At 32.9% G+C, this 18,799-nt stretch overlaps 1 protein-coding gene across 1 annotated transcript in view; it reads left to right on the top strand.

Annotated features, from left to right (window-relative positions):
• Positions 1-18,799, top strand: part of LOC306646623 (zinc finger protein 610-like) — an 827,359-nt gene that overhangs the window by 746,417 nt on the left and 62,143 nt on the right. The gene's annotated exons all lie outside the window — the stretch shown is intronic.

The raw sequence follows: 18,799 nt of genomic DNA, 5'->3' as shown, positions 1-18,799 counted from the left end.
TCTGCCACTCCAACATTTGACATGGCTCTCTTGGAGTAGAGGATCCAACACTTGACATGGTCTGTTGGAATAGAGGACTCAGCACTTGACATGATTCTGTTGACCTTCCTCCCTCTTGGGGGCCATAGGCATGGCATGTCTCCATGTGTAGTTGCTTTTTATTATTAATAATCAATATATCATTGGAAACTTATTGGAAAACATCGAGAAGGTTTTACTGTATTGGGACACAAAATAGTGCACACTGAAAATTTAGCAGTAATACATAGATAAATATATGAAAATAAACAATTGTAGCTGTGCTCGAGATTAAAGGAGACTATGATTGCTTTAGTATAATAATAGATGGATAAAGAAGCATTCCTCTGAGCTTGGATGTGGTGTTTGGCCTTTGTTGCTTTCCTAGTTTTAGTGTTGATTCTGGAGATACTTTACATAATAAAAACATTTAGGTTAGTCATAAATATAACTTGTGCTTTTCCTATGTTTAGTCTGATTCTTTGAGAATCAGAATAAGATTGTAGTCTGCCAATATATAAAATTAGAATAGACAAAATGTTAACTATAAATTGATTTATTTGCCCTTTAATAATAGTAAAAACTTTTCACTATTAAACACTGGAATTCATGGTGGGGGTGGTTTCTCTGAAAATCCAGTGCTGTGTTTGTTCTGAAGATTGAAGGCTGGCAGATCACGGTGCCCTCAGTTTAGCTGGGATACAAGTTTGTTTCAGTTTAGCTGGGAGACAGATTGTTTTAATACAGCTGGGAAATAAGGTTGTTTTGGTCTGGACTGTCATACAGAGAGAATGTGTACTTTGAGAAGAAGCATTTGTAAATAAACAAGTTTTACTGATTAGCCTGTGTCCTGATTACACTTCAATAATGAGCATCCACCAAACATCCCTGTTTTTAAGAACATGACTAAAATGGACTGCTCAAATAAATGGTTCCTCATTGGCTACAATAAAACCTTTAATTTTTTTGTTGTTGTTGTTTCAATAGAAATCATCTTCTCTGTTTTAGGCACCCAAGATTTCTCACTAAAGTAGACTAAATGTTAAAGCTGAATCTTTTAAAAAAGTGTTCTGTGGAGCTGGGTATGGTGGTTCAAACTTGCAATCTTAGCTACTCAGGAAGCTAAAGCAAGAGGATCACAAGTTGGAGGCCTGGTAAACAAGATAGACCCTGTTCTAAATAAAAAATAAAAAGGACTGGGGAAATAGATCAGTGGTGGAGTGCCCCTGGGTTCAAACACTAGTCAAAAAAAAAAGTATTCTGTTACCAACAGGAACTAGCAGATTGATAGGTTTTTGAATTTTTAAGTGATTCTAGTGGAGGAGACCAAAATATCTATGTCACTGGAAATGGCAGTACTCTCTAGACATATTTTTCTTATGTTTAGCTTCTTCCTTTTCCCCATTCTTTTCCTGTATCAGTCTCTTTCTCTTGGCTGCTTCTTCTTGTCTTTTTTTCTGTCTTTTCTCCATTTCTTCTGGGCTCAGAATCCTCTTCCTTTGGTAGACCCCTCCAAGAGGCCTGGGATAAAAAACCTGTAGAAAGGACAAGATCCAAAGCCAGGAAGGTTAGGAACTTCCTGTTCCTCCATGAGTTTCATTCATCCCCAAAGCAGACTCTCTACCAAGACAACATCTTAGACTTTCACAAAACACTGCATCCCTGTGTGGTGGGCACTGGCAGTAAGATAATTCAATTTACTTTTTATACTATGAATCTCATTGGCATGGTGGCCACTAAGTTCTAAGTTCAGCCAAAGTACTGGCATGGATAATAAAGTCATTTTGATTCATTTCATGAGCAGTAAGGTAATTCAAGATAGATATTTTTTCCTTGATTGAAAGCATACACTGTAGGATACCATTTAAAGTTTAAACAATTTTAACATAAAATTTTCTGTAAATTACAATTTATTTTAATACAGAGTATTTTAGTATGATTATCTTAATGATAGGTAACATTTAGAAAGTAAATTTTAAGGACGAAACACTGTGAACATTACATATATTGTTTGTGATTGCCATCTTCTCATAGTGAATTAGAATCATTATTATTGACAACAGGATATGGTATTTTGATTTAATATGGTGATCCCTTTACGGGTGGTTTAGAAGAGGGACAGGGCTGCTTTTACCTACACTAAATTATACAATAAACTCAACTTATTAATATTTTTATGCTAGATTTTTACATAGCTTTTATACTAGGGTTCAGTTAATTTTTTTACATTTCAAGAGACACTTATTTCTTAAATCATCCTAAGAGAACAAAAAAATGACACTAGATCATTTTTGGTTCTTTTATAGAAATAAAATTTGGAAGAATTTATGATCTCACACAAATTAACAGCACTTACACTGCCTTTATTTAGAAGTAACTGGCCCTCTTGACTTTTTTTTTTTTCCTAAAGAATTTTCTGAAGGTTCACCAGTGGTTCAAAGGATTTTCTGTCTTCCTTACTGGGCTCTTTAGAATAATCTTTACCATCAAATAAATACATATGATTCTCGAAGAATATAAAACACAAAGTGAGAAATGTTAAGACATTGAAAAATAGGTTAATGCTATTCAAAGCAATAACTAGGTGAATAAGAGAATAGCCCATACTCTAAATGGTAAAGACCAGCTTGTGATGAAGGCATTTCATTTCTTGTTGCACCAATACTGATGGGTTTGGGTTCTATACATGTTCACTTTTCAAAGGACAGAGCATTGGCTTAAACCCTTTTGGTTCACTCTACATGATATGGGAATCTCTGCTGAATCCCTCTACATGCTGAGTCTCAAATTATTCATTCATTCCACAAATATTCCCAGTGCAAATCTCACTGATTTTTAAGATCCCCTAATAAAATCTCAATATTTTTAGTCCAAACACACTTTTAATACTCAACTCTTTTCCCCTTTTCTATAATATCAAAAGGAAAAAGGGACAAATCTATAAGAAAATTTTTTTAAAAATCCCAAAAAATAATTTCTTAGATTTATAATATTCTCTGCAGATCTCACAGTGAATATTCATGTTTCTTACCTCAATCCTGGTATAACTAATCCCTCTTATGAAAGAGAAAACTGAGATTCACACAGGGATTAAAAGGTTCCTTAATTCTCTCTGCTACAAAATGAACAAGATAGGTTTTTCTGATTCTAAGAGCAGTATGCTCTTTTAAGTAGATTAGTGTGTATAGAAAAGTAGAGAGAAAATAGGCTTGCAAATAATTATGGCAAAAACAACAAGGAAAATAATATGATTTTTTTCCTTAACTTTTGCAGTACTTGGGATCAAACCCAGGGACTCACATTTGCTAGGTAAGAGCTCCACCACTGAGTGACACTGCCAGCTGACATAGTACTCTTAAGTAGCACTTTATGCTATTAGAGCAATTTCATATCTATTACCACATTTGATTTTTGCAGCTGTGTAAAAGAGTAAAAAAGACATTAATAGCACTATTTTACAGATGAAGACAAAAAGGCCCAATGAGGTTGGGTGATCTGCCAAGATCATGAATCAAGTGATAAAAAACCAAGACCAGTAACCACAGATAGGTAAGATAATGATTCAAAAGTGAAGTGTATTTAATAGCACATGTTACCAAATAATGTATTTTCACAGCATTATGAAATCAACTCTAAGTATGTTTTCCCTAGAGAGTATGAAAGCAAACTATATTCATTCCAAGAGATCAATTGCTTCACACTTGTACCCAAATCTAACCAGCTGTAATACTAATTGGCATTTGCTTCTTAAATCAGCAGGGGGCTTTCAGTGAGGCACTCTATCAACAAGTGGAAAAAATAGAGCTGAGATGTGTCAAATATGATCAATATATATACATCAAACTGCGTGAAATTCTCAATTTACAATGTAAATGTTCTTTTTAAAAAATCTTTAGCATTAAAAATAAAGCAACCTTATTTTTTACTTAAATTTGATTGGGCTGTTCTAATTACTATTCTTTAATATTTATTTACATTATTTTTAATGATGCTCCATGTCTTTAGTCTGTTTCTAATAGGCAGCTGGAGCCCACAGGTCTAGACCCTCATCTGTATCCTTCCAGAGGAACCATTTATCACCAAGACATGATAATTGAAGACAACATTCCAGATTTTAATCAAACTGGAGAATTTTTTGGCAGATTGTCTGGAAAAGTACCTTTTTTTAGGCAGGTGAATATATACAATCATCTTTCTAAAAACACTGCAATTTTAATTTGTTCTAGAAAATAAAATAAAATTAATTAGGATGACTACAGAAAAGGGCGTAAACTTGATACTAAGGTCATCAAATATAAAATAAAATATGACCATTAAAAATATGACCACACACATTTATTTTTTCTCTCACCTGAAACAGCTAAATGACAATAAATGGATTACTAAAAAGCTATATGAGGCAATCTATGTTAAAATGTTCACAAACTCTTTGGAAAATGAAATCAGTTTAAGAAGAGCTGTAGAACCAAAACACAGGTATCCAGCTGGGACTAACTAGAGGAATAGAAACCCTCTCATTCCTCCAAAAGCCTAGGACTCATCGTCCTTACAGGGCACCACAATGTGGGGGTACTGAAGAGATCCACACACCAAGTAATGGGAGCACCATGAGCTCTTGGATCCCTGTCTTTTCAATTTAAACAATTTTTTCTGTAATGGTTTATCTTCCAAAGATGATAAAAGAGGACATGTCTAAGAATAAAATGAGTTGTCTAGTGATGCGTTCAAATCTGTGTGTCTGGAAAGACTCCCCCAGTGCAAAAGATGATTTGCCAACCAGTGCTGCTGGCATGAGGCCCAAAGGCTGTCCACCTGCTTACAACAGAGCTACCTGTCAGCTTTGGGGCATTTCACCAGCACCCTGATCAGAAAGTCACAGGACACCAAATGTTTCCAGAAAACTGCTAATAAGAACAAGGGATTCTTTTTGAAAAAAGAAGAGGAAGAAGGAGAAGCAAATAGAGGAAGGAGGAGAAGAAAATGGAGAAAAAGAGACAATACAGTGGGTAGGGCAATATTTTTGAAAAGACATAATAAATATTCTCCCTGGCATATATTTTAAAAAGCTATAGTAAATGTCCTCAGTGAGGATATTATATCCTTGAAATGAGAACAGGATACAAACAATAAGCAGAGAAAAAGAGTTCTTGAATATAAATGTGATACTATTGTAAACATTTTTAAAAATAAAACACAAGAAAAGTTAAAAAAAAAAGTGCTCTGTAAAATAATGCCAGTCACCTGAATTTTGAATTATTCATATATCCTATAAAAATTGCACTAATCAACAAGGATAATGAAACCACCCCTAATCAAAGCCTACTACAAAATTAGGAATCAGAAACTACTCTAAACTTCCATTTGTAGGTAACTAGAGAAATGAACATCCCAAAGCAGGTGAGCCAGCTCTGAAGTGCTCACTTGTCTGGATAGGCAGACAGAGATTGCATAGGAGAAAGTACAGTGGGTTTTTAGTAGTGCCAGAGGAAATTTATTCTCTAAAATTAGAATCACACTCCAAATGGGAAAACAATGAGAATGGGTCCAAGTCCTGGTAGATCACAGCAGTGACTACTAAAGAATCAAAAGGGAAAGGCCAGAAAGTAGATGCAGTTAAAAATTTGAGGAAGAACTGATTTTAGGTGAGAAAGAGGTAACTTAGAAAAGGAGGCATCCTTTGACAATTTTATGGCAAAGAGAAAGAAAGAAGCAAGTAGTAAAAATTGAGTATTACAAAACCAAAACCCTTTCCCAGCCCACTCCCTACCAGTAAAGGAAGCACCACCTAATGAATCCACGGTACTTCTCTCTACTGGTTGGAGAAGAAACTCTTTTTTGTGGGGTTGGGAGTTCTGGGATTGAACTCGGGGGCACTCAGCCTCTGAGTCAGATTCCCAGCCCTATTTTGTATTTTATTGAGAGACAGGGTATCACTGAGTTGTTTAGTGCCTTGCTTTTGCTGTGGCTGGCTTTGAACTCAGGATCCTCCTGCCCCTGTCTTCTGAGCCACTGGGATTACAGACATGCACCACCATGCTCAGCTAGAAGGAACTCCTGAATTAAGAAGCTCAGTAAGAACCCTCTCACTCCAGGCCATATTGACTCCCTATAGCTGCTTATACAGAAAAACAGTCATTTTAAAAATTATGTGATATTAGGGAGCATGATACAAAGGCATTATGTGAAAAGACAAAAACAAAACCCTAAAATACCTTCAAATCTGAATTTCAAAAATTTCTGAATAGAAAAGGATAAAAAGATAAATATTGGAGCTAGGGCTATAGCTTAGTAGCACAGCATTTTCCTAGCATGTGTGAGGCATTGTGTTTGATACTTAGCACTGCATTAAAAAAATAAATAAACAAAATGAAGACATGCTGTCCATCTACAACAAAATTTTAAGAAACTCATGTAGCAATTGCAACATAAGGAAGAGATAATCTAATCTGTTTTATGAAAAAGCAGCATAAACCTGCTCAGATAAATTAGACTATGCTCTGCAAAGAATCAACATTGGCCCTCACATATCCTTTCTCAAACTCCACACAGTTCTTAAAGTCTTCTTTGTCACTGTAACAGAAAAGACTTCTCAATCTGGTGTTTTCTGAGGTTTTAAAGACTGGTTTACATGTATTTCCACAATTTCTTCACCAAGATATATTCTGTGGGATATAATTATCCTTTTTTTATAAAAGAAAACTACTGAGCTTACATTTTATCCCACTGATACATAAAAACACTGATAGGAACATTTATTGAGGGATGGAGTTGTGTATCAGTGGTAGAGAACTTGCCAAGCATGTGTGAGGCACTGAGTTGAATTCTCAGCACCACATATAAATAAACTAATAAAACTAAAGTTCCATCAGCAACTAAAATTTTTTTAAAAATACATTTAATGAGTATCCAGTATCCTTCAAGCTTTATAATAAATGGATGGCATTTTATGTTATGTTGTACCTCTGTATATGGCAGACACTCTGATTGTCATTTTATCATTTTATTTTTACAAGAATTTAAGGGGCAGTTATTATTATCATTAATGTTGTTACCTGAAAAATGAAAAAGTAACCACAGAATATAAGGTTACATATGAAATAACTGGCTTTCAAATCTCACAAACTGTTTGTCTCCAAAATCTTTTCCTTTCAACATTGCAGATAAAAGACATACAAATATAAAAACAAGAAATTAGAGAAAACTTAAAATCTACTCTCAGTAATTTTAAAATATACTGTTATTATTAAATATAGTTACCATGTTATACAAGAAATCACCCGAACTCCTTTTCATCTAGCTGAAACTTTGTATCAATTGACCAATATATCTCCAGTCCACATCCCTGATCACCACCATAGTGTTTTCTTAAAATTGACAAGAACACTGTTAGTCAGCTCTCTGGCTCTGGTGCCTCACTGCTCTCAAATTGGCCTCTGACAGTCAAAGAAAACAAATGCCTGGGTTCTCTTGAATGTACATCTTCAGGCAGTCAGCTAACATAAGGTCTTGCAGAGATTTAAAAGAAAAACTGAATAATGGATTTGAAGTAAAACTGAACTGTGAATCTGTTATTGTACTATTGTCTTAAAAGTTGAAGTCCATCTTTACATATCCTATTATGTATTTATGGAGCAAGATACATAGTTTGTTTCAGTATGTGTAATATTTCTTTCTGGAAAGAGATAGAAGGTATACATAAAATTTCAAAATATTCCCCAAATCTATAAATTCATCAATGAAGAAAGAAAAATTGATCATAATTTTTACAAATAATTTCTCCATTGCTGAAACCATCTTCTGTTACTTATAGGAGTAAAACAGAATTATACGATGAGAAAATGGAATCCATTTAACTAGATTCAATCATTTGAATCACTTTTGATTTTGTTTATCTTTGGACAAATTATATTCTTGCAATTTAAAACAAAATTTGGTCCTTCCTGATCAAAACTTCTTTGCAATAGCTTCAAAGTTTAGACAGGAATTTTAAGAAGTGTGGTGCCATGAAATGTTTATAAACATAGAAATTATCTTCTAAGGTTTAGAGATGGGAAAATAATCCAAATATGTGGGGGAAAAAAGGCATGGTGCATATGTACCTTTAACATATATATTTGGCTAAACATTCTCTATATAACTTGATTTTGTTTGAGGATTGAAGAGTAATTTAAACTGGTACATTCTAGATAAGATTCCTCTAGCTCAAGCCCTTTAGATCCTTTAGTGATACTTTACTTCATAAGTCTAAAACAGGGTTTGTTTTGGAACATATGACCCACATGTGGAAACACCTAATTATTTAAAAATGATGTTGGTTCTATGAGCATCTGGCCACTCAGCCAGTATAGGTACTTGAGTCACTGGGATTAGAGACATGTGACATCATGCTCACTCACTACCCTCTTTTTATTTATTTTTATTTTTATTTTATTTATTTACTTGTGGTGCTGTGGATTGAACCCAGGGCCTTTTGCTTGCAAGGCATGTACTCTACCAACTGAGCTAAACCCCCAACCTTTTCTCTATTTTGTTTGTGTTACCCCCTTTTTAATTTCCAGAGATAGCCCCTTCTGAATCTGACTTTTTGAGTGGTTGATCCAACTAAATTTACTTTGGAATTATAAAAACTTAATAATTCTACCCAAGAAAAGGTAACCTTGTGATGACATATCTGAATCACAAGTATGTAGGTAGATTTCTACTGAAAGAGGTAATAAAACATAGGAGTACTTTGAAGAACTCCATCTTCCCCCTTACTAGCACTCCCTAAAAGTATGGTAATAAATTGACATGAGAACAAATATTTTCTTGAAATTTTCCAAGGACCTCAATTATAGTTGATTGGTTCTTTTTTTTTTTTTTTTCCATCCCTCATTTATCCTTGATCATGTGGCACATAGCAATAGTTCAATCATGGCATCTTCTGTGGCTGGAGCCATACTTGACAGTGATGTGCACAAAAAGGTGAGGGTCTGTGCCAGCTCTGGGAAAGTTTATAAGCAGGGCAGAAATGCCCACATAATCAGCTAACTGTAGTACTGAGGTAAAACTGCTTTTCTTAGCAATGTAAACATGATATAAGTAGCAGGTTTTTGTTGTCTTTTACAAGGCAAATATAGGTTGATGATGTGGTGTTACCCCAATTGCACAAATTTGCTTGTCTTCAATTTTAAATAGAAATTTGCAAGAATATAGCCAATGATGTGTTCAGTGCTCACATAATACAAATAGAGTTCTCTCTGCCTCAAGTTTATTAACCTGGAGACAAGATTGTAAGTTTTTCCTTTTAATGTCATATGAAAAGCAACAGAGAGACAGACTGAGAGAGAGAGAGACAGAGAACATGGGTGGGGGCATTGGCCAAAACCAAATTACTAAGACCTGGCACAAGTTTGTTTACTTTAAGTTTATTATAAGCAAAGACCAAACAGCAAATATCTTTGTCATTTCCAATCTTGTTTTGCTGCACCAACTCTGCACTTGATCTGAGTGGAATAGGTTTTGACATCACCTTGAATGGTTTTTTCCCTGAAATATGTGAGAGCTCTTCTATGGGGGATATAGAGAGAAACATTAAATACTTTGATGCAAACTGTGTCTTTGTACCACTGGAACATGATGTTCCCAGATAACAGAGACTTTGTTTTATTTACTTCCTTATCCCAAATACATCAAACATTGACTACCATGGTTGAATGAATACATACAGAAATGATTGAATATTACCAGATTATAAATTTCATAGATGTCTTGGTGTCCTTCCTTGAACAACCTATGTGAGTGGGGAAAAGGTACTGAGAATGGTTTGCTAGATATGTTGCACTAGTTTGCTAAATTGTATGCAAAAAGGAGGGCTCAGCTCCAAAAGATTGTCCTCGATTTTTCTTGCTATAATTCACATTTAAATTATCCTAATTTTTTCCTGAAAAAAATAAAACCACACATTCCTTCCATTTGTACAAGTCATTGAAGAGTTAGCATAAATTTGTGACCTTCAGAGAACAGAAGACATAACTTTCAACAATATTTTTTTCTAAATTCTCCAGTACATTATTTCAGTGAGAATAATAAAAAATATTTTTTCTTTTCTGTTTAAGGAATTGTACGCCATATTCTTGGAAGCATATTTACATCCAATCTCTCTTACGAATGGGTCAGTGTTATGAGTCAAGGACACAATGATGATAAAATTAATATAATCCAAATGTAATTATTCTCCCTGGCCATTCTCCAAATTACTAACTTTATCTCGAATCCCACTTTATCAGGTATGAGACTAGAAGCACCTGCTTGCTTATGAGATCCATGTGAATGGTAAGTTTCTACCATCCTTTGAGCTTCAGTCTGTGGATGTCTTTGCCTATGAGGTGAGACTACTGAAGACAGAATACTGTCTGGTCTTGTTTTTTAATCCAACCTACCAGCCTGTGTCTTTGGAGTGATAAATTGAGTACACTAACACTCAGCATTATTATTGGAAGATGAATTTTATTTCCTGGCATTTTGATCTATTTCTAGTTTTAAAGTTGAATTAGATTTTCCTTTGATATACCATTCTTCAAGTGTAGTTTCATCCTCTGATAATTTTCATATGTGTTCTGCATTTGTTCCTCATGAAATATTCCATTTAATATATATTGTAGTGCCAGCTTTCTCATTGTGAATTCCTTTACATTGTGTTTATCAAAAGTTATGAAAGGTTTTTATTTCATCCTCAAATATGAAGTTTATTTTTCCAGAGAATAGTACTCTTGGATAGCATACATTTTCTTTTGGAACTTTGGTTAAATTATTTCAAGTCCTTCTAGTTTTTATGGCCTGGGTTGAAAAATCACCTGAAATCCAGATTGATCTACTTCTAAATGTGATCATTTTTCTCCAGCTGCTTTAAAAATTCTGTCCTTTTTCTGTAGGTTAGGCAGAAAGGTGCCTCAAAATGGGTTTGCTGTAATTTTGTATATTTGAAGTGCTGTATAACTCCTGTATTTGATTTTTCATTTTATTTTTAAAATTTGTAAATTTTCCAGTTATTATTTTACTGAAAATATTGTACATTCCTTTCATTTGTACCTCTGAGCCTCTTTAATGCCTAGATTTTAACTTTTACTATTATCTCATAATTCTTGAAATTTCTGTTTATGGTCTCTTAACATTATTTCTCCACGATCAAGTTTATTTTCAAGATGGGCCTGGGGATGTGGTAGAGCACTTTTGCCTAGAAAGTGTAAGGCACTGGGTTCAATTCTCAGCACTACATATAAGTGAATGAAATAAAGGTCTATCAAGATCTAAACACAATAATTAAAAATAAATTATGTAATTGTGTTTGTTGCCTGAAATATATCTTTCAAATGATCCAGTCTATTATTAATGCTTTCTACTGAAATTATTTAAATTTATTTTAATTGTAAACAAATGGGACATATGTTGATTCTGTTTGAATTTTTAATATGGTATATTGATTCTTCCATTTCAAGTATTTCCAGTTGATTCTACTTCAAAATCCCTATCTCCTTTTCAAAGTGATCTTTCACTTTTTGTATTTTCTCTCTGATTCTACTCTTTACATCATCTTTTACCTCTTAGATCATCTTATCTATTAACTTTCTATATTTCATCCCTGACATTTTGTGCACTGCAATGTCAATGGAGTCTACTGTGAATCATTCTGTTTTGTTGTGGAAGTTTTCCCTTGCTACTTCATATTGTTTATGTATCTACCCATCTATTTTAATGGATTTGCAGCAACAGGGCTTCTACTCTGCAAGCTTTTAGTGATCTTGTATGTTTACAGTGCCTTAGAGATTAGGGGAGTCAAATAAAAGCAAAAAACCTTATGTATAATATATGGATTAAATTAAGTACTTAGTTCCTATTATGACAACTACAATGTTGTTTGACACAGTAAACAAAAATGGCAAGATCAGCAATTTCAGTAAAAACAATAGGTACTCAAAAATTATGTCTGTCATAAACTCAAATAATAGGTATTACTTATGAATTTCTGTGTATTAACTGTTGCTATAGCATTAGTGGTAGGGTCTGACATTTTATAAATCAGTGGTAAGAGAAATTAAAAATGGAGTTAAGAAGAAAGAAGAGATCAGAGGGTAGATAAAGGTTTGCAATTTCAAAAGTAGAATAGGGCTGATGCAGAGGCAACATGGGATGTGTTGTTTATGAGGGGGGAAGAAATAGAGGTATAAAAAAGCAAGAGTAAAAGAGCAGACAATGAGTTTGTCTTTTATTGGTTTGTCTTCTATTTTTAGATTTTTAAATTAGTGCATCGTAGATATACATAAAATTAAAATTCACTGTGATTTTTTATTTATGTACATGAGAGAGTTTTGTTTGTTTCATTCTACTGTTTATCACTCTCTGTCCCCCTTTTCTTCCTATAACCCATTCCTTTACTCTACAGATGTCTCTTCTATTTTCATTGGATTTCCTCCTTTTCCATTATTTGGTCAAGCATTCACATATGAGGGGAAACATTTGACCCTTGACTTTCTGAGTCTGGTTTATTTCACATAAAATTGTGTTCTTCAGTTTCATCAATTTTCCATTAAGTGCTATCATTTTATTCTTCTGTATGACTAAGTAAAACTCCATCGTTTATACACACCGTATTTTCTTTATCCATTAGTCTGTTGATGGATATGTGGGCTGGTTTTGTAATTTGGTTATTGTGAATTGTATTGCTTTAAACAATGAAGTGGCTGTTTCTTTATAGTATGCTGATTTTTGATCTTTAGTTATATACAGAGGAGTGGAACAACTGGGTGCACTATAACTTCCTATTCTTCTGTGTATTCATATAGAAACAGGAAAGTTATGTCTGATTCATTCTATTGTCTTTCCTATTCCTATCCCCTCCTTTCCTTTCATTCTCCTTTATCTAATCCAATAAACTTCTATACTTTGCTTCCCCCTGATATGTGGATACCTCACATTATTCACATTATTCACATTGGTAATTGCTATTGTGAGTGGAGTGAGATAAAATTTCGATGTAGTTCTTTTTGAATGTAGTAGTTTTATTGAAGTATAGGAAAAGAGCAAGGGGAAAATAATAGACTTTCTCCTCCATGCAGTTTTGATTTGCATTTTCCTGATTGCTGGAGATGTTGAACATTTTTTCATATATATGTTGGCCATTCATATTTCTTCTCATGAGCAATTTGTGTTTAGATTTTTTCCCTATTCAGTAATTGGGGGAGTTCATGGTGTTTCCAGTTCTTTTTGTATTCTGTATATTAATTTCCTATCTGAGGAGAAGGTGAAAAAATTTTCTTCCATTGTTAGGCTGTTTATTCATTCTTGTTTTCTTTGAGTTGAAAAAGTTTTGAAATTTTATTTCATCCTACTTACTGATTCTTGGTTTTATTTCTTGTGTGAAAGTTGATGCATTTGTCAATATATTGGAGTGTTGGACCTACATTTTCTTTAAGCAACTTTAATTTCTGGTTTTATTCCTAGGTCTTTGATCCACTTGGTGTTGGCTTTTGTGCAGGGTGAGAAATAGTGATCAAGTTCTTTATTTTCTACATATGAATATCCTGTTTTCATAGCACCATTGCTTTTTTATTATTATGATTTTTATTTAACTTTTAATTTTTTACACACTGCATTTTGATTCATTGTACATAAATGGAGTTCATCATTTTGTTTCTATGGTAGTACACAATGTAGATTCATAGCATTCGTGTACTCATACATGTACATAGGGAATGATGTCTGTCTCATTCCACCATTTTTCATACCCCTCCCTCTCATTTCCTTCTACATATTCTAAAGTTCCCCCATTATTCTCTCATTCCTCACACCCCACTCCCCTTATATGTCATTATCCACTTATCAGAGAAAACATTCAGCCTTTGGTTTTTTGGGCTTGGCTTATTTCACTTAGCATGATATTCTCCAATTCCATCCATTTATTTGCAAATGCCATAATATTATTCTTTATGGCTGAATAGTATTCCATTATGCAGAGTTTCTTTATCCATTCATCTGTTGAAGGGCATCTAAGTTGGTTCCACAATCTAGCTATTGTGAACTGAGCTGCTATAAACATTGATGTGGCTGTGTTACTGTAGTTTGCTGATTTTAGGTCCTTTGGGTATAAACTAAGGAGTAGGATAACTGAGTCAAAAGGTGGATCCATTCCAAGTTTTCTTAGGATTCTCCATACTGCTTTCCAGAGTGACTGCACCATTTCTTAAAAGTGTATTTTCTCCAACATACATTTTTGGTAGTTTTGTCACATGTGAGGTCATTGTATCTATGTGGATTTGTCTGTGCTTTCTATTCTATTGGCTATATATATGTCTTATATATATATAAATTTATATGTATATATTTATGTATATGTATTTATTTATGTGCATTTACATATAAATTTATATATGTAAATAAATAATATATATATAAATTATTTTTTGGTACTTGTGATTGAACATAGAAATGATTTGCCGATTAGCTATGTATACTACTGATCACTTTTAAATGATTTCCATATTTATATTAGTACATTATAGTTTTACATAATGATGAGATTTATTGTTACATATTCATACATGTATTCAATAAAAAATATACAACATCATTTCCCAGTGTTTTTTTTTCTTTTTTCCTCCCTCCCCTAGGTTCCTTCCTTCATTTTTATTTGTTCTTTTTAGAAATAAATGACAGTTCAGTATATTCTGAGATATTATACATGCATGGAATATAGCTTATTCTAAATAGGATCCTACTCTTGTGGTTGTACATGATGTATAATTTCACTGGTCATGTATTCATATGTGAAAACAGGACAGTTATATAAAATTCATTTTAATGTCTTTCCTATTCCCATGCCACTCCCTTATACTTTTTCCTCTTTGTCTAATTCAATGAACTTCTGTTTTTTTTTTCTCCCAGCCCCTTATTGTGTGTTAGCATCCACATATCAGAGAGAATATTTGGCCTATGATTTTTTGGGACAGGCTTATTACACTTAGCATGATAGTGATTCATCCATGTACCAGCAAATGGCATAATCTCATTCTTCTTTATGGATGAATAATATTTCATTGTGTATACATACCATATTGTCTTTATCCATTCATCTGTTGAGGGGCACCAAGTTTGGTTCCACAGCTTTGCTCTTGTGAAGTGAGCTCCATCACTCTAGTATGCTGATTTTAAAACTTTTGGATATATACTGAGGAGTGGGATAACTGGGTCAAATGGTGGTTCCATTCCATATTTTCTGAGGAATGTCCATATTGCTTTCCAGAATGATTTCACCAAATTGCAGTCCCACCAGCAATGTAAGAGTGAACATTTTTTTCCATATTCTCAGCAACATTTATTATTGTATTCTTGATAATTGCCATTCTGACTGGAATGGGATGGAATCTCAGTAGTTTTAACTTGCATTTCATCTAAATGCTAAAGACATTAAACCTTTTCTCATATATTTGTTGACCATTTCTATTTCTTCTGTGAAGTTCTTGCTAAGTTTCTTTGCCTATTTATTGATTTTTTTGGTGTTAAGTTTTTTGAGTCTTTATATATTCTAGATATTAATTCTCTGTCTGTAGTAAAGGTAGCAAAGATTTTTCTCATTCTGTAGACTTTCTTTTCACGTTCTTATTTTCTTTGCTGTGATGAAGATTTTTAGTTTGATGCCATCCAATTTATTCATTCTTTATTTTACTTTTTGTGCTTTAGAAATCTTGTTGAGGAAGTTGACTCCTAAACCAACATGGTGGACAGTTTGTCCTATATCTTTGGCTAGTAGGCAAAGAATCTCTGATCTGATGTGTAGGTTCTTGACCCAGGTTGAGTTGAGTTTTGTGCAGGTTGAGGAACAGGGCTTAAATTTTATTGTAGTACACAAGGATTTCCAGTTTTCCCAGCACAATATGTTGAAGAGTCTATCTTTATCCAGTATATGTTTTTGTCACCTTTGTCTATTATGAGATAACCGCATATATATATATATATATATATATATATATATATATATATATATATATGTTTTTCTCTGTGTCTACTATTCTGTTCCATTTGTCTTCATGTCTGTTTTTGTGCCAAAACAATGCTGTTTATTATTACTATAACTCTGTAATATAACTTAAGTCTGATGTTGTGATGCCTCCTGCTTCAGTTTTCTAACTAAGGCTTGCTTTAGTTATTTAGGGCCTCTTGTTTTTCCAAATAAATTTCATGATTGCTTTTTCTATTTCTATGAAGAAAATCATTGGAATTTTTATAGCAGTTGCATTAAATCTGTACAATGCTTTTGGTAGTGTGTCATTTTGACATATTAATTCTGCCTACCCAAGAACATGGGAGATCTTTTGATCTTCTAAGGTCTTCTTTAATTACTTTCTTTATTGTTCTGTAGATTTCATTGTAGAGATATTTTGACTCTTGTTAGATTTATTTCCAAGTATTTTTTGAGGCTATTGTGATTGACTAGTATCCTAATTTTGCTTTCAGCTGATTCATCAAGGGTGTATAGGAACACAATTGATTTATGGCATTAATTTTATATCCTGCTACATTTCTGAATGTTAATGGATTCTAGAAGCTCTCTGGTGGAGTTTTCTGAGCCTTCTAAATTTAGAATCATGTCATTGGCAAAGAGGGATAGTTTAAGTTTTTCTTTTCCTATTCATATCCCTTTAATTTCTTTCTTCTGTTTAATAGCTCTGGCTAGACTTTCAAAGACTATGTTGAATAGAAGTGGTAAAAAGTGCATTCCTGTCTTCTTCTGGTTTCTATCAGGAATACTTTCAATTTTTTTTCCATGTAGAATGATAGTGACCTTTGGTTTAGCATATGTAATATTTACAATGTTGAGGAATATTTCTAATTTTTTTGGTGTTTTAAGCATGAATGGATGCTGAATTTTGTCAAAAGCTTTTTCTTCATCTATTGTAATAATTATGTAATTTTTATATTTAAATCTGTTGATGTGATGAATTATGTATATTGATTTCTGTATGTTAAAACCATTCTTGCATTCCTGGCACAAACCTCACTAGATCACGGTGCTTTATCTTTTTAGTATGTTCTTTGCCAGTATTTTATTTACAATTTTTGCATCTATGTTCATCAGGATAATTGGTCTTTCTTTCCTTGCTGTATCTTTATCTGATTTTGTTATCAGGGTGATACTAGTTTCATAGAATGAGTTTGGAAGTGTTTTCTCCATTTCTATTTTATTTAATAATTTAAGAAGTATTAATGTAACATATTCTATGAAGGTCTTGAAAAACTTGGCTAAGAATCTATCCAGTCCTGGGATTTTCTTTGTGGTAGGTTTTTGATGGCATCTTCAATTTCACTGCTTGAAATTGTTCTGATTATATTTTCTGTTACCTCCTCAATTAATTTGAATAGTTCATATTTCTCTAGAAATTTTTTGATGATTTCATGATTTTCTATCTTATTAAAGTATAGATTTTCAATATAGTTTCTATCATCTGAGATTCAGTAGTGTCTGTGATGCTACATCATTTTCATTATGAATTTTAGTAATTTGAATTTTCTCTCTTTTTCCATTAGCATGACTGAGGGTTTATCAAATTTATTAATTTGCTCAAAGAACCAAATTTTATTGACTTTTTGAATTTTATTTGTTTCAATTTCATTCATTTCAGCATTTATTTTAATTATTTCCTGTCTTCTACTGTTTTGGGAGTTGATTTGTTCTTCTTTTTCTTGGACTTTTAGATGTATTGTTACGTTAGTTACTTGGTGATTTTCTACTTTTTTATTGAATGAGCTCAGTGTGATAATCTTTCCTCTTAGAACTGCCTTCATAGTGTCCCAGAGATTTTGGTATGTTGCATCATTATTCTCATTTACTTCTAAGTATTGTTTTAACTTCATCTCTGATTTCTTCATTTTTCCATTAGCCATTAATTATTATTCATTATCCACTTGTTAGGTAGGTTCTAATTTTTTATTTTATCATTGATTTCTAATTTCATTTTATTATTATCTGATATAATACAAGATATTATTTCTAATTTTTTGTATTTACAAAGAGTTGTTTTGTGGCCTAAAATATGGTCTATTTTAGTGAAGGATCCATGTGCTTCTGAGAAGAAAGTGTATTCAGTCATTGATGTATAAAATATTCTATATATGTTGGTTATGTCTAGATTATTAATTGTATTCTTTATTTCTAAAGCTTCTTTAGGTTTTGGTTGGAAGATCAATCAATTGGTGGTAGACATGTATTAAAGTCACCTAGTATTATTGTGTTGTGGTCTGTTTAATTCTTGAAATTGTGAAGAATTTGTTTAATGTATTTAGACGCTCCATTGCTTAAGGCATAAATATTTGTAATTGTTATGTTCTGTTGATGTTCAATTCCCTTAAGCAGAATGAAATGACCTTCTTTGTTCCCTTTGATTAACTTTGGCTTTAAGTCCACTTCATCTGCTATAAGTATATATATACTTATATATATATATAAATCCCTCCTTGTATAACAGTTCCATGTAAATAATATTTTTTCCCATCATTTTACCTTTTACCTTTAGTCTCTTCCTATGAGGTAAGCCTCTTGGAGAGAGCATATTTTGGAGACTTGGTTTTGAATCCAATCTGTCACTCTATGTCTTTTAACTGATGATTTATACCATTTAAATTCAATGTTATTATTGAGATATGATTTTATTTCCTGTTATTTGAGTTATTTCTTTTTTTTTACCTGAATTAGTTTCTCCTTTGATTAACTATTCTTCTAGTGTTGTTCTTCCCTTCACTGGTTTCCATT

Source organism: Sciurus vulgaris (genome assembly GCF_902686455.1).
Source record: "Sciurus vulgaris genome assembly, chromosome: 16".
In the NCBI taxonomy this organism is placed as follows: domain Eukaryota; kingdom Metazoa; phylum Chordata; class Mammalia; order Rodentia; family Sciuridae; genus Sciurus; species Sciurus vulgaris.
The sequence above is the reverse complement of the archived record's forward strand: the minus strand, read 5'-3'. Positions and strand labels throughout refer to the sequence as shown.